At 48.4% G+C, this 5,286-nt stretch overlaps 1 non-coding gene and 1 pseudogene across 1 annotated transcript; both read right to left on the reverse strand.

Annotated features, from left to right (window-relative positions):
* Positions 1 to 213: 213 nt before the first annotated feature.
* On the reverse strand, positions 214 to 906 carry LOC121432341 (annotated as a pseudogene).
* A 3,163-nt stretch (positions 907 to 4,069) lies between these two features.
* Positions 4,070 to 4,176, reverse strand: LOC121432527. The gene has a single exon (XR_005972201.1). It is a non-coding gene; the product is annotated as a U6 spliceosomal RNA (small nuclear RNA).
* Between the last annotated feature and the right edge of the window lie 1,110 nt (positions 4,177 to 5,286).

Genomic DNA, 5,286 nt, shown 5'->3' on the forward strand with positions numbered 1-5,286 from the left:
GCACATTTAGAGCTATCTTGAGAAATTTAGAGAAACTCTGTCTCAAAGTTTTTATTTTGTTTGCTTTTTTTTTCTGTTTCAAAAGGCTTTATTTTTGCTTGGTCCAAGACTTGAGAGGGACTCCAGGGCGTTACAAAGCTGCCTAGTGGCTTCTTGAGAGGTTAGGGTGAAGGGCCTGAGGCGGGCTGGTGCAGAGCAGAGGTGGGAGCCCCTTGGAAGGAGAGGCCTCCTAATCATGCTTGAGAGTGAGCCGCTCAAAGAGGTACTCGCCCAGAGATGCCTGGGGCTCAGCAGCCAACCTGCGGAGGTTGGTCAGGTGGTTGCCCATCTTCTTGATGACCTTCACCTCCTCATTCAGGAAGTGGTTTTCAAGGAAGTCACAGAGATGAGGATCTGTGCGGGCAGAGCCCAGGGAATGAAGATCCAAGAGGGCCTGGTTCAAGTTCTTCTCCAAGGCCAGGGCAGCTTCCATGGCCTCCTGGGTTTTACCCCACTCATCTTGAGATGGCTTCTGCACATCCTAAAAGAGTGCACGGCCTCGGTGATCGTTCTGCAACTTGAGGAGACGCTCGGCGCCCTCGCGCTTCTCCTCGGCCAATTCGCAGAAGAAGTGGCCTACACCCTCCAGAGCCACATCATCCGGATCGAAATAGTAGCCCAGAGAGAGGTCGGTGTAGGAGGCCCTCAGATGCATGTTAACCAGGCGGTTCACGGCAGCCTCCACTTCGGTGGAATATTCTGACGAATCTGGGAGGTCACGGCTGAGATGCAGTCTGGAGCTATCCGCAAATAGACGGTGCTGGTTGGTCCTGGGAGCAGAAGGCGGTGAGGTGATGGTCCTGGAGGCTGCGACTGCAGATGAGGAGCTGTGGAAGCTAACAAAGGGAGGCCCCGGGTCTGTTCCATCCAAATACTGTTGAAGCAAGACACCGATCCACGGGATCTCCGAAGGCTGCTCTGCTTTTTTTTTTTTTTTAAAGATTAAAGAGAGCTAGAGATGTGGCCCGGTGGAAGAGTGTTCCTGCAAATGTAACCAACTGTACCAAAAAATTAAAAATTGCTGGGTGATGGTGGTGCATGCCTTTAATCCCAGCACTTGGGAGGCAGAGGCAGGTGGATCTCAGTGAATTCAAGGCCAACCTGGTCTATGGAGTGAGTTCCAGGACAGGCAGGGCTGTTACACAGAAAAACCCTATCTCAGAAAACAAAAACAAACAAAAAATTTAAAAATACTTTTATGCATAAAATAAAGTTCGATTGTATTTCTCACTTACCTTGCAATCTTCGTGCACACACTAGCACGCACACACCCTCTTACTTTTGATTTTATCCTATCCACTGATGGTATGACTCAGTGGTAGAACACTTTCCTGGCAGATGAGAGACCCTGGGTTCTGTCCTCAGCACCACAACAGAAAGAACAATCAACGGAGGAGAACAACAGGCTATGCCTTATCGTGACTAGAACTAGGATTGTGACAGGGGAAAGCTGGGGTCTTCTGCGGTCCCCATGTTTCCACGGCCCCACGAGTGATGAAGCTTCCAGCTATGTGCCCTGTTTTGAAGGCGGCTTTCAGATCATCTTTCTGTCCTAGGAACATGTTTGCAGGTAGCTGAGTCGACAGGCTGATTCAGTACACACAGTAGCAGGAATCTGGGAAACCCTGAAACTTTTGAAAAAGTAGACATGCAATAAAATAGGCATTTAATTAGCCCTTAATTAGAGACGCCAAAACACAATAGTCTATGGGAACTGTTCATTGTTCAAATCCCAGTGTGAAAAGCTGTAGTTTATGAGCCTGCCCCATGCACAAGGGGTGACTCTGACTAATTCTCTTCTCACGGATGCCCCCCCCCCCCGCTCCCATCTGTCCAAACATTGCCATTCTGAATTTCTATAGAAAAGGCTTATTTTAAAACTCTGGTCTTCCCGTTTTCATTTTACTGTGCTCTAAAAATACACATACTTCTCCTGAAAGGGTGTTAATTTCAGCTCAGGCGTAGCTGCCCCTCGCATGTAAAAATGGAGACACTTACGTGATCCATACTCTGGTTCTTATGAATTACAAGGAGACACAGACAGGGATGGAGACAGAGAGGTACGACCCAAGAGAACCAAGGCAGAGAAAAATGATTTTCAATTTTTTAACATTTGCTTATTTGTTTAGCAAGTGTGTGTGTGTGTGTGTGTGTGTGTGTGTGTGTGTGTGTGTGTGTGTATGGCGGTCAGAGGACGACTTGAAGAAACTGGGTTAACCCTTTCACTGTGTGTGTCCTGGGGACTGAACTCAGGTTATCAGGCTGAGCCCTGAGTGTTTTTACCCACTGAGCCATCCTGCCTGCCCTCTCACAACTTTAATGTAGTAAGGACCAAGCTGGTCTTCCCTTGACTTTGAGGCTGTACGATCAGGAATACGGGATAGAAAAGTAGTGCAAATCTTTTCAACATGAAGTCTGGTGGGGAGAGGGTGGGAAATCAGAAACCAAGTGCCGCTGTAGGTCACCGTGAAGGGCAGTACAGAGACAAGGCAGCCAGGGAGCCATTTGTTTATTCACTTATTTAGCGGTAGGCTCATACATATTCCAGGCTGGCTTCAAATTCGCTTTACACCGAGAGATGACTTTGGGGTTCCTCGCTCCTGTCTCCTCTTCATTAGTGCTAGGGTTATAGGTGTGAGCTACCACGTCCGTTTTTACGTGGTGCTGGGCATCAAACCCAGGGCTTCATGGATCTAAGGCAAGCACTTTTCCAACTGAGCCACATCCCCAACCACAAGGAGGAATTCTTTGAGCAGATTCAGGGAGAAGTCCAGGCTTTCTTTTTAGTCTTTGTCTAGCAAGTACGGGCGTTTGTGTAAGAATTCAGAAATGAGCCAAGATAAGCAAGGCTTTGGCTACTGAATTACAAAATGAAGTGTGAACAAAAATTGTAGGAAACTCACACTGAAGGAGGAATGGAAAATGTTTAAACACAGTTTGAAAATCTCTCATCTCTTACATCCCTACCGAAGTTTCCCCTCTCTCCCTTCCCCCAGTCTTCCCCCACCACTCCTCCTCTTCCCCGGATTCACCCTCCCTCTGTCTCCCCTCAGAAAAGAGAAGGCCTCCCAGGGATAACAACCAAACACGGCCTAATGTGCTACAATAAGACCAGTATATACCGTCCCATCAAGGCTGGACAAGGCAACCCAGCGGGAGGAAAAGGGTCCCATAAGTAGGCAAAAGAGTCAGCAATCCCTCACTCCCACCATTAGGGGTCTCATGAGAACACCAAGCTACTTACCACAACACATATACAGGGGTCCTAGGTCAGAGTGGCACAGGCTCCCTGGCCTCTTTCAGTCCCCATGAATCCTGGTCAGTTCTGTGGGCCACATTCTCATGGTGTCCCCGACCCTTCTGAGTCCTCCTCCTCCTCCTCTTCCTCCTCCTCTTCCTCCTCCTCCTCCTCCTCCTCCTCCTCTTCCTCCTCCTCCACAGGACTCCCTAAGTTTCACCTGTAGATTGGCTCTGAGTTGCTTCATCTGGTCCTATCAGTTGCTGGATGAAGTCTCTCTGGTCTCTTTGATGAGGATTTTGCTAGGCTCTGGTCTCAGAACACTCCATAGGCAGGACAAACTGTAGGTCAAAGGTTTTGTGGCTGAGTTGGGGTCCCAACACTCCACTTGTGGCCTTGCCTGGTTACAGAGATGGCCTGTGTTCAGGCTCCATGTCCCCCATTCCCAGGGGTCTCTGCAAGGGTTACTGTCACAGATTCCATAGAGTTTCCACTGCACTAGGTTTCCACCTCACCTCCAAAATGCCCCCCAATTCCAGTGGTTTCTCCCATCATCCCCAACCCCCCCCCGTTGATCCCTCCTGTTCCAACCCAGCCCACCTCTATTCCACCAGCAAAATATCCTCTCTCCCCTTCCTGGATATCCACGAGTCCCCCATAAGCTCTCCTTCTTACCTAGCCTCTCTGGGTCTGTGGATTGTAGCATGGTCATCTTTTACTTTACAGCTAATAACCACTTGTGAGTGAGGACATGCCATGTTTGTCTTTCTGGATCTGGGTCACCTCACTGTGAAAAATATGGAATGCTTCATGAATTTGCATGTCACCCTTGCTCTGGGGTCATGCTAATCCTCCATGCATTGTTCCAATTTTAGTGTATGTACTGCAGAAGCAAGTACTCTTTTCTTTCTAGATAGGATACCATATAGTCCAGGCTGGCTTTAATCTTTCTTTGTAGCTGAGGCTACATTTGAATTCTTGATTCGCCTGCCTCCATCAGCCAAGTGATTGCAGACATATGTCACCCTGCCCAGCTTAGAAAAGGATACTTTTAGCAAAGGAAGAAGAAAACGATTGGAAAGCACCAGAATAAAGAAAATGAATAACAAAAAAACTGTAGTTAAGAAAAGGGTAGAGCCAGGTATGGTGGCTCATGATAGTAACCTGGTGCTTGGAAGTAGGCATAGGAGGGTCAGAGTCCAAGGTCATTTCTGCCAGGGGGAAAGCCAGTGCTCTGCCCACGCTCTGCTCTGCTCACCCAGTGCCTCCTTTCCCATCCCGCCTGCTCCTGTCCAGCAAGTGCAGTCCTGTGAAGGAGGCTTCAGGTGACCGCACCCTGGATTTACCACTGCTATTCTCTGGTCGTTTTCCTCCATGTGAAGTCTCCTCTGGAGGTCTGTCCCAGTGTCGTTGGCATTCCCTCTCACAGTGAAACCCCGTGGAAAGAACGGGAAGAGAGAGCCAGAAGAAAAGACATCTCTTCATAGCTCTCTCTCCAAAGAACAACGGTAGTGGACCCCATGTTTGTGTTTTCTTGTAGCCCAGACTTGCCGTGAACTCAAGATCCTGCAGCCTAAATCTCCTTAGTAATGGGATTACTGGCCTGAATCAAGAAGCCTAGTTTAGGACTCTGAACCTCACGGCCAAGTTCAAGCTAGGCGACCTAGAAAGTGGTTTCTGAGACTTTGCCAGCAGGGGGCGCTGTGGTGCCACTAGTTCCCGGGGAGGGCCTGGAAGGCAGCCATCTGCAGATGTAGCCATACAGATTTCCAGGGCATTAAATATTGGCAGGAGAGGGCTGCAGGCAAGAGGCTTGATATTAAGAATGATTACCTGGGAAGGACTGGGTAGACTCTACAATGGTTAGGGCGCAGTTCATAACCACAATTTTTATTCAACCGTAAAGAAAAATGAAATTATGATACTTACAGGAAAATAGATGTAACCGGAAATCCTCATGTTAAGCAAGAATAATCCAGACTCAGAAAGAATGAGTGTTTTCTCAAACA

This window comes from Microtus oregoni, unplaced genomic scaffold (assembly GCF_018167655.1).
Source record: "Microtus oregoni isolate MIOR12 unplaced genomic scaffold, Mior012 000034F_ref0000314, whole genome shotgun sequence".
Classification (NCBI taxonomy): Eukaryota; Metazoa; Chordata; class Mammalia; order Rodentia; family Cricetidae; genus Microtus; species Microtus oregoni.